Here is a 12,042-nt window from a genome sequence, read left to right on the forward strand (position 1 = left end):
GAAAAGTGGTCCATAACGTAATGCTTCAAAGAGTGTTCATGCAAACATTGTCGGGTCTGCCGTGGTACAATGGGACTTCTGCTCATGAACCTGTGTGCACAGCATCTGCAAATCGGGGCTGTGCAAAGTCACTTCATCTTTACCCAAAACTGTAAGCTGTCATCTGTGAGGCGCGAGCGGTGTTTGTTTTTACCATAGTTCACGGTGGAGAATGGCTGCTCTTCTGAGTTTTGCTCTCTGTAGCCGTATGAATGTCAAACTACACTGATTCGCAGCGGCATAGGCACACATAAAATTTCTTCTGAAATTTTCGCTTTCTAGTTATTATTATTATTCTCCAGTTTCCGCCTGAAATTTTGCAGCGAATCTCGCCCCGCAGTTTTGAGACAAGCTTCATATATGTTACCTCATTTTGTGCGGCCGGATCTGGAATGGTGTGCTATGACTTTTGGTGTTTATGAATTTTATAGTTTTTTAAATATTAATATTTTAGTGAAAATTTTCCCGCGCTCCTCTGCCAAACAGTTTTCACATTAGGGTTACATATGTTAGATCATTTTGTGCGGCTGGAGCTGGACTACTATGTTATGACTTTTGGTGTTTATAACTTTTATGGTTTTTTAAATATTAATATTTTAGTGCAAATTTAGGCCAATTCATCTTTTGGCGCCAAATAAACAGACTTCATTTGTGGTGTGTTGGCGCCATCTTTTGGTCCCATTGAAACAAATTTCAAACTTCATTTGTGGTGTGTTGGCTCTCTCTAGTGGTATGTCCGGAGTGGTACGGCCTGTCTACCCTTATTTGGGTAGCAATGACGACACTAAGCAATGACGACACTATCATGGTGACGGCGCGTCTCTTCGCTCCTCCTCCGCTTTGAAATTGACCGTAAACGTGCTTTTCTGAGACAGCGTCGCTATCTCTTCGGTGGTAACGCGTCTTTCCCCCCCTCCTCCGCTTTGGAATTGAACTTACAGGGATTTTCTGAAGTGTTTACTAAGACACCCATAAGCTTTTACAAGGTAAGTGTATCTCTCTCCCTCTGGTTTGAAATGTAGGTTTGAAAGAGATTTTTTCGTGTGTTTCTGGGTGAGCTCTTTGTCTGGATTTCGGCACTGTGCTAAAGCTAGCTAGCGGATATTGAGCATAGCTAAGCCTCTTTGGCCCTCGTTTGACATTGACTTTGAAAGGAATTTTCTATGTTTGGACGCTAATATGTACAAAATGACTGTGGTTAGACGCTGATCGGCTAATTTAAGCGTATCTGCGTCCCTCTGCTTTGAAATGTAGGTTTGAAAGAGATTTTTTCGTGTGTTTCTGGGTTAGCTCTTTGTCTGGATTTCGGTACTGTGCTAAAGCTAGCTAGCGGATATTGAGCATAGCTAAGCCTCTTTGGCCCTCGTTTGACATTGACTTTGAAAGGAATTTTCTATGTTTGGACGCTAATATGTACAAAATGACTGTGGTTAGACGCTGATCGGCTAATTTAAGCGTATCTGCGTCCCTCTGCTTTGAAATGTAGGTTTGAAAGAGATTTTTTCGTGTGTTTCTGGGTGAGCTCTTTGTCTGGATTTCGGCACTGTGCTAAAGCTAGCTAGCGGATATTGAGCATAGCTAAGCCTCTTTGGCCCTCGTTTGACATTGACTTTGAAAGGAATTTTCTATGTTTGGACGCTAATATGTACAAAATGACTGTGGTTAGACGCTGATCGGCTAATTTAAGCGTATTTGCGTCCCTCTGCTTTGAAATGTAGGTTTGAAAGAGATTTTTTTTGTGTGTGTTTCTGGGTGAGCTCTTTGTCTGGATTTCGGCACTGTGCTAAAGCTAGCTAGCGGATATTGAGCATAGCTAAGCCTCTTTGGCCCTCGTTTGACATTGACTTTGAAAGGAATTTTCTATGTTTGGACGCTAATATGTACAAAATGACTGTGGTTAGACGCTGATCGGCTAATTTAAGCGTATCTGCGTCCCTCTGCTTTGAAATGTAGGTTTGAAAGATTTTTTTTGTGTGTGTTTCTGGGTTAGCTCTTTGTCTGGATTTCGGCACTGTGCTAAAGCTAGCTAGCGGATATTGAGCATAGCTAAGCCTCTTTGGCCCTCGTTTGACATTGACTTTGAAAGGAATTTTCTATGTTTGGACGCTAATATGTACAAATGACTGTGGTTAGACGCTGATCGGCTAATTTAAGCGTATCTGCGTCCCTCTGCTTTGAAATGTAGGTTTGAAAGAGATTTTTTCGTGTGTTTCTGGGTGAGCTCTTTGTCTGGATTTCGGCACTGTGCTAAAGCTAGCTAGCGGATATTGAGCATAGCTAAGCCTCTTTGGCCCTCGTTTGAATTTGACTTTGAAAGGAATTTTCTATGTTTTGACACTGATATGGTCGGCTGCATCCTTCGGAGGACCCGGCCTTCGCGGTCTACGTGGGGCCGGTCCTTCGACAGCCTTTGTCGCCTGGCTGTGACGTAATTGGCCTTCAAACGCGGCCTCTGGAGGATGCAGCCGACGTTTTGGGACACAGCTTTCGACTGTATTCCAGCGGTATCGTTTGTAATTAAAACTTTTAACAGGCTACTGTCGCGTCCGAATCAATAGCTTCGTTGTACCCGCGTTTCACACCTCTTTTTCTGTCTTCATAAGGCGTTAACTACAGCAGTCTTTAATACCTCAACTCTTGCTTCAGCCAAGGTAAGTGTCCCCCTTATATTTTCTGTGTGTGTTCAGGTGATATCTAGAAAATAGAGCTGTTGTTTGTAATTAAAACTTTTAAGATTAGATGGTACAGTGTTTTTACTCTCTTCCAAACAGTAAAGTTCCTCTTTGTCTCTCAGTAGGAAATCTAAACCAGACAGTACAAGGGTACATTTCAGCGTTACAAGCCAATCAGTTTGCTAATTGTTCTGTGAGATTTGTTTGCAAAGTTTAAGGTGTTAAAGCAGGAGCTGGCATTCTGCCAGAGCCTCAGCAACAAGACCGCCTCCCAGCAACGAGACTGCCTGTCAGCCTTGCAAGGTACCCAATTTTCCAATTACTCTATAACAAAACTGTTGTGGGCAACAAGACTGTCTCCTATGTTTGCAAGCCAATCACTTTGTTCTTGTAAGATTTGTTTGAAAAGTTTGAGGTGGTAACTGTGAGCTGTGAACATCCGGGTTTGCTTGCTGCTGGCATTCGACCAGCGTCTCAGCAACAACACTGCCTCCCAGCTTTGCAAGGTAATTACTTTCCCAATTACTGTACACCAAAATGGACTAACTGTCGTGGTCAACAAATCTGCCTCCCAACTTTCAAGGTAATCACTTTCCCAATTACAATATACAAACTGTTATGGAACTTTACTTAACAAAGCCTTAAGACCGGGTAGTGACACTATCAATATGTCTATTTAAAGAAAAGAGATTTTTTTTTTTTTTTTTTTTTTTTTTTGTTCTTGTAGTCATCTTGTCTATCAATGTATCAGAGGGTTAAAATAACAAATTGCTTGAAATGCCAATAATTAATATTCTGTTTTATGCTGACATTCTACCAGATGCCGAGAAAAAATAAAAGATCCCAGGCACAAAAGAAGCGCTGGAAACCACTTGACTTGGTTGGTCCTGCTGTCCCAATGCTCACTGGCCACAACCAAGATGAGGCAGTCAGTCGTTTTCCATCTGACCAGGTAATGAGGATATGGTAGTGATCACGGACAGTCGAACAGTTTTCGAAACACATTTGAGACAATTAAGAACACTTACCCATACAGTTTAGGATTTTTTTGTTATAATGTCACACACGTGGCATAACAGTGCATGGTATGCAGAACATTTAAATGAAATGAATGTGTCAGGTCACTTAATGTCTTCTATACCCTTTTTCCTGGGTTAGCAGACGGCACCAGCCAGGTTATCTTTGGAAACACAGGATAGACCCACCTCCTTATGTTCCCCAGGTCCCAAGGTAAATATCAAAAAATATTCCTTTATTAAGAAATTACAAGGTATGCCCACCCATAGGGCTGCTCGATTATGGCAAAAATAATAATCACAATTATTTTCACTGAAATCTAGATCTCCAGTATTTGACAATATTTATTTAACAATAACAATGTATTGAATAATGGCTTTAAAGATTGTCATAAAATAGTGTGCAAATACTGATAACAGTGTAAATGTTTACAATATAAAAAATAAATGAAAAATGTAAACATGTATGTTTAGTGAACTTTACAGTGTTGCTCCGTGGTGCAGGTACGACATTGTAGCAAACTTTACACACTATGTCTACTTGATCCACGTCTGACTTCGCGAACCCATAATGTTTCCACACCACTGAAAGTTTTTTTTTTTTTTTTTTTTTTTTTAATCTCTTTTCAACCAACGGCAGTCACTCTCCTCTCCAAATAACTTCTGCTTAGCTTTCCAAGCTTCCCTCTGTTAGCTCCTCTTAATTGTTGTGATGCGTGTTCGAAACGCAGAGAGGTGTGCTCGATTTGCCACATGGAGCAGCGCGAGAAAAAAGCACCAGGGAGGTGCTAATAATCGACTCATTCTCTCGACTCCTTTTCAATGATCGTTGAAAGCCCAGATCGTAATTTTGATTAAAAGTAGATTCATTGAGCAGCCCTACCACCCATGTGTATAACCTGTGTGTATATATCTGATCTTTGGTGTCTATAACCACAGTTAATATGTAGTCTTTCACTTAAAGCATGTTTGCTAACTCAATTTTGTCTAATTTCTATCCAAAACAAAGGAAAATATGACAAAGGGTGTTTTTTGTTTTTTTTGTTTGTTTGTGTTTTTTTCATAGCTCTGAACAGGTAATTCTGATGTGGTAGTGAGCACATACAATATATTTCTTATAACACTTACCCATACAGTTGACCATTTCTATCTTGTAATGTTACCCAACTGGCATAACAGTTCATGCCATGCATTGCATTGTAAAGTGAAATTAAAGTGTCAGGTCACTTAATGTCTTAACATTATATTCTTTTTTGCCTGGGTTAGCAGACAGCACCAGCCAGCTTGTCCTTGGAAACGGAGAATAGACCCACCTCCTTATGTCCTCCAGGCAGCAAGGTAAATTTAAAACAGTATTCCTCCATTAAGGATTTATAGTGGACAGTTACATTACCATTAAACGTTAAAGACATATGGTTACATGTTTGCCTTATGTAAACAGTAAGAATTTTGTTGTCTCGCTTCTGTTAGTTTTGTTTAAAGTTTTTAAAGTTACACTCACTTTCAAATTTCTTAGTAGTTATGCAAACAGCTGGAATTTTTTTTATCGCTTTGTAAGTTTAGTAACCGCTACTGTTTCATGTTTTCTTTAAAGTATCCAGTGTTACACTCTATTTCAAATCTGTTAGTAGGTTTTCTAATTTTGATTAACTGTATTATCAGATTTCAGACACTCGTCCACCAGCAAAACGAGTCTGGGCAACCGATGATTTCCACACGGCATCAAATTCTCCACCTAAAAAGGTAACCCTTAACCCTATGTATAGTCACCGGGGTTGATATTTAGTCTTTCACCTTAAGTGTGCTTGCTAACTCGTACTAAATATACTAAAATGTTAGACTAAACATGTACATTTGTCAATTTCTTTCATCAGACTCCTAAAATGCAGACATTTCAACAGCTGTCTGTTTAGCTGTTTCTATATCTATTGTTCTGAAAAAACATTTATACCATTTTATACTTAAAGCTTCAGATAAATTGACATCCACAGTGAAAAGCAGTGCAAATAAATACAAACATTTTGTGACACTGATCTTTTCTCAAGATGAATGTCAGTGTGTTCTGTTTCAATCACATTTAACCTGTAACTGAATTTTGTGTCATTTCTTTACAAAACGTAACACAACTATGAAACGTGTTTTTATGGCACATGTACAGAACCATCTGGTTTAATCTGAAATCAGTGATTGAATTACATCTAATTTAAGAGCATCTGAAATCCTCTTACGAATAATACGTAAACAGGATTTCCTTTCATATATTTGTATTTAGGCTGCAATTTAGTTGATGTTTGAAGGCCCGCATCAACCTAAAATAATGTGTTATACTGAAAGAAATTAACTGCTTTAAAAATATGAGGAGCAGAAGGTACAGGTATGACCTTTGTAAAAGGTCATTAAAAAAACAGCTCTAAAGCAAATTACAGATATCTAAAATATTTGTCATTTTTACTTCCCACCTCTGCTCTCTCTCACTGTTCCTGTCACTGTCTTTCTGGCTTATCTGATGCTGTGTATCTTTAGATTATGCTGTAATATGATTGAGGAGTGATATAATTTGGCTTGAACATTGTTTCATTATTTACCATAGTTAAAAATTTTTTTTTACTTTACAAGAAAATCTAAATTTATACAACTATTGCCACTTAAAATGTCTTACATCATTGTACCAAGAGTTACATATGTTTTTACTCAACCGTGAAATGCATATCATTAAATACTAAACAATAACATGTGTCACCTTTACCATTCCTTGATCAGCCTTTCCACAACACAAATGAACAACTACTGACAGAGGAGCTACAGAGAAACGCAGTTCAGCACTTCTGGTGTGTCAGTGCAACTCATTGTCAAAGTGATGAAAGGTACACAGAATTCTCTCGAAATCATCAGTGCACATGTAATGCCCTCACATTCCTGGCCTACCTTAATGAGGAACACCAGTTCAACACAGCCCGACTTGATAAGGTGCTTGAACAGGGAGATGCACTCTACTGTTGGATTAAAACAAATCTTCAGCAGGAGAGGCGTTATACACAAAATCATCTGACCATGGAGGACCTGCCCAAAGAAGTTCATGCTGACATAAATGTCTACAGTGTGAAAATGGACAACATAAGGTACGGATACCTGAAAGCAGAGGACAAAACTTATCAAAGAAAAGGATGGTGGTTGCCTCTTGCTAGTCGCCTTGTATGTCTGTCAACAGATGTGAACTATGCTTTGCTCATGGTTTCGCCTCAGTGCATTGCAGTTTTCCGTGACAAATCTGGGAGGTATGGATTATTTGATTCACATTCAAGAAGTGCAGCAGGTTTACCCCAGCCAAATGGAACAGCAGTCATGCTCACTTTCACTCATGTGAATGACCTGATCACCCACCTGCATAACCTTTTCCAAATCAAGGCAGGTATGCAAGATATGAGTTTGTGCCTGTTTCTTTCAAAAGAGTCAGCACTCACAACGAACAGCCTGCACAGTCAACTCAAGCAACACCAGGAGCAACAGCTACATCACCACAAAATGATGAACCACAAATCACAAATCCCACTGTGCAAGTGCCTCAACCAGAATCAGCCCAAACCTACATGACAATGTTAGAAAGTGCTTTAAACCCACAACAAGACAAAATGGCTTCAAATCAAATTTGTGAACATCAACTTGAAACATCTGTTGATCCAACAAGCAACATCCAAACAGAACAACAAGAAAATCTCGAACTCAATAATGAAAGAGATAAAGTCTAGATAAACCCCCCAAAAGCAAGAAATGTATGCAGATTAAATAAACGACGGCGTGGGAAAGCTATTCGTCAAGCTCAAGTCACAAGCAGCTTCTAAAAGCTAAAGAAAATCTTCATCTGAAGACTTGGCAAAGAAGATAAACAAAAAAAGACACGAAAAGCAACGATATGCCTGCTTTCCTGAATTTCGAATGAAAAAATTACAGGCTGTGAAAACTCAATATGCTCAAAACTGTCATCGCCGTAAACAAAACTGTTGTCAGCCAAAGGTTATTATGCAAATCCTCATATTCAAGAGAAGATAAAAGCCCACAAAGTGAAGAGATACCAAAATGATCCTCATTTTCAACAAAAAAAGAGAGACTACATTATCAGAAGATATACCACAGATGCCAGCTTTCGAACCAGACAGAAACAATATGTGTTCCGAAGGTACAACACGGATGCTGACTTTCAAAGCAGACAGAAGCAATATCTGGTCCAAAGGTACAACACGGATGCTGACTTTCAGCAACAAGAATATTGTCAAGTAAAAGATGCTGACTTTCAAACAGACAGAAGCAATATCTGGTCCAAAGGTACAACACGGATGCTGACTTTCAAAGCAGACAGAAGCAATATCTGGTCCAAAGGTACAACACGGATGCTGACTTTCAAAGCAGACAGAAGCAATATCTGGTCCAAAGGTACAACACGGATGCTGACTTTCAAAGCAGACAGAAAAAATACATAAGAACAAAATATGCATCGGATCCAAACTACAGGCACAAACAAAAAAAATCATTCATGCCAGGTATCATAATGACTCACAATTCAGACTGCACCATATACAGCGCTGTGCAGAGTACCAGAGACACAAATGGCTACCACTGCATCTTTCGCCATTTATAAAAAGTTGTGTGCGCAGAGAATAAAGAAGAAATACAGACGACTAGTAACACAATTCCAGCAGGGTCCACAGTCTGAAGCACAGCCCCAGCTTGTAGTGAATAGTGTGATGCAAGCAGCCACATTAGCTTTCCGTGAAACAATTAAGTTAGGACCCACCCATGTCTGTACAGTGTGCCACAGAACTCTGTTTCCTAATCAAGTTAAACACTGCAAAAGATCAAAGTATGTTAAAATAGTCACATTGTTGACACTTGCTTGACAGGAAAATTTGTCCATATTTGTGATGGGGAATGCTCAGCTAATTGTACTTTCCCAAACACAGAATGGAGGAGTGGATTTGCTACAACTGTGACAGCCACCTACAACGAGGAAAGATCCCTTCCATCGCAGTGGCAAACAATTTAGCACTAGCACCCATTCCAATTGAACTGAGTCAATTAAATGTACTAGAACGACAACTGATTGCTAAAATTCTCCCGTTTGCCAAAATCATTGCATTACCAAAAGGACAGCAAAGAGCCGTACATGGGGCTGTTGTTTGTGTACCGTCGGATGTGGAAACCACAGTAAACTGTCTTCCCAGACCTAGCAATGAAGCCCAGCTCCTGCAGGTACAACTGAAAAGACACATCAGATTCAAAGGATACCAACACTTCTACACTGTGAACATGAAGAATGTGTTAGCAGGATTATCAAAGCTAAAAGAGATGCATTCAAATACAAAGATGTATCTATTGATGATGACGCTACTTTTGCTGATCCACAAATATCAGATAATCGAGACGGAACATGACACTGCTGATGCAGATATTCAAGATGCATGCCCAGAAACTTCGACAACCAATTGTACCAGAAAGAAGACCACTGAGGATACACAGCTGGAATACTTGAGCCATGTCATGATGTAAACGAACTATTGGAGCCTGAACAGTCAAATGGAGAGCCCTTACAAGATACGGAGAAAGAAAAGGAAGAACTTCGGCCTGGTCTTGTTCTAGACACCTGTATGCAACCACCAGATATAGCACAGGACATTTTATCATATGGTGAAGGAATATTTAGCATTGCACCCGCCCAAGGAAATAGACCTGTTGGCTTCTTCTCTGTTCCTAAACTTGAAGCCATGGCCTTTCCTGTGCAGTTCCCAACTGGACAGAACACTTAGATGAAGCCAGACAAGTCAAACTGTCCCCAGCATGTATTTTAATACACGGCTGTTCTCTGCAGATACACGCTTTGCAACTGACCAAAGCTACCTATTCTTTGCACAGTTTGTAACAGAAACACACATGGCTACAAACAGCATGTCCATCCAATTGCGCAAAGGTAAGGCAATCACCAAGGATGGACGTAGAATTTGTAACAGAATGCTTCAAAATAAAGACGAAGTGGAGAGACTGATAAATAACAAAGATGCAACACGCTTCATGAAACCTCTGAGAGGTACTCCAGCCTATTGGGAGAAGGCACTGAAAGATCTGCATGCTATGGTCAGACAGTTAGGAAAGCCGACTTTTTTCCTGACATTTTCAGCTGCTGAAATGAGATGCCTGAGGTTGTTGAGGTCATAAAACTCAACAAGGTGAACAAGTGGATTTTCACAACTTGACTGGAACACAAAGTGTGAAATTCTCCGAAGCAACCCTGTGACTGTGATGCGATTGTTTGAAAAAAGAGTCGATGCACTAATGACAACACTGATCCTGTCCCAGCACAGCCCATCGGTGAAGTAGAAGATTACTTTTATCGAGTGGAGTTTCAGGCCAGAGGTAGCCCTCATATCCATTTACTGGTTTGGGTCAAAGATGCACCTAAATTTGGAAGCGACCTTGAAGACCACGTGTACAAATTTATTGACAAGTACATAACATGTAAGATGCCTGACCAAAATGCCGATCCTGAACTTCACAAAATTGTGTCTGAGGTTCAAGTCCACAGCAGAAATCACTCCAGATCCTGCAAAAAAGGTAATGTGTCATGTAGGTTTGGGTTCCCAAACTACCGGTAGACCAAACAATGATCACTTTCCAAGCCCAGATGATGACGATGATCACAATGATAAGCAGCATAGCACAAGTAAGAGAAAGGCACAAATGAAAAACAAAAGCAAAAAAACAGACGAATGGCGCTCGCAAAAAAACAGAAAGAGGCCAAAGAAAAACTCCAGCCATTGAGAGATTTGCTCTGTGACCCAAATTCCTCGTTTGAGGACTTGTCTGAGCTGCTTCACAAATGCAATTAACTTATGAACAATACTTGGATTGTGTCTTCAATTTAAGCAATGGCCATGTCATCCTCTTAAAGCGTGAACCTAATGACTGCTGGGTGAATGCATACAATGCAGATCTGCTGAGAGCCTGGAATGCCAACATGGACATCCAATATGTCATTGATGACTACAGCTGCCTGATGTACATGATGTCTTATGTCTCTAAACCCGAATTTGAGATGACACAATTTCTTAATGGAGTCATCCAGGAGGTCAAAAAGTCCAATGTCAATGAAAGAGATGAAATGAAACAGATAATGCAGGCATATGCTAAACACAGAGAAGTCAGTGCCCAAGAATCCGTGGCAAGGACATGCAGCCTGCCACTAAAAAAGTGTTCACGCAGTGTGGTGTTCATACAGACTGATGATGATGCCCTGAAAATGAGTCTCCCGATGAGCAGGTTGCAGAGCATGGCACCAGATGATGAAAATGTGTGGATGTCTGGATTGCCAGAAAAATATGCAAACAGACCCAGAACACCTGAGTTTGAAAGAATGTGTTTGGCTGAATTTGCTTCAGAGTACAGGATTCTCTACAGCCGTCAAACAGAGTCAAAAAATGCCATCCCTCTTTTGAATAACATGGGTTATATTCAAAAGAGAACAGAGGGAAACCTGCAATAATCAGATATCCTCGGTTCTCAGAAAAGAAACAACCAGAGAAGTTTTATAGCAGACTACTAAAACTTTATTTTCCACATCGATCAAATGATGACCTTAAAAACACAGAACACCCCACATCCGAACAGTTCTACAAAAGTGGACGAAAACATGGTTTTGCAGTACGGCCAATTGTTACCTTTAACAAAAAGCGTTATGAAAGCCATGGCAAAACAATGGAAAGGCATTGGAACAGATTGAACAACAAGGCCCACTTATCAATGCATGGAACACCTTTGCACCTGAGGTTGAAGTAGATCGTTTAGAGTGTGTGGCCCAACGACAATCCAGACATGACACTGACGAAAATGAAATGGACATTGTTCCAGACTACCAAGTCAGTGGTAGCAGCAGTGGAGCCATGCCAGCAATCATAGCCCAAAGCTGAGCCCAGACTTTGTCAGAAAAATGTACCAAAGTCTGAATGAAACCCAAGCATCCATTTCTACGCAGTGCGTGAGTGGTGTTTCAAACTGTGTGGGGTCACTGTCCTGAGCAGTTCTTTTATTTTGTCTCTGGAGGAGCTGGCTGTGGAAAATCACATGTTATCAAGTGCATATATGAGGAGGCAACAAAGATTTTGCACCAACTCCCCAGATTCCGTGACCAAGCAGACATGTCCTACCCTGCAGTCCTGCTGACTGCATTTACTGGCACTGCAGCTTTTAACATATCTGGGAAAACACTGCACTCTCTGCTAAAGCTGCCAAAATCTTTAAAACCGCCGTATCAGGGACTGGGAATGCACTGG

The 12,042-nt window shown here is 40.4% G+C and overlaps 1 long non-coding RNA gene across 1 annotated transcript; it reads left to right on the plus strand.

Annotated features, from left to right (window-relative positions):
• Positions 1–7,581: 7,581 nt before the first annotated feature.
• Positions 7,582–8,497, plus strand: LOC112844798 (uncharacterized). Its single transcript, XR_003217548.1, has 2 exons — positions 7,582–7,955; positions 8,048–8,497. It is a non-coding gene; the product is annotated as an uncharacterized LOC112844798 (long non-coding RNA).
• The last annotated feature ends 3,545 nt before the right edge of the window (positions 8,498–12,042 follow it).

The sequence above is a fragment of the Oreochromis niloticus genome, unplaced genomic scaffold, assembly GCF_001858045.2.
Source record: "Oreochromis niloticus isolate F11D_XX unplaced genomic scaffold, O_niloticus_UMD_NMBU tig00001648_pilon, whole genome shotgun sequence".
NCBI classification, from domain to species: domain Eukaryota; kingdom Metazoa; phylum Chordata; class Actinopteri; order Cichliformes; family Cichlidae; genus Oreochromis; species Oreochromis niloticus.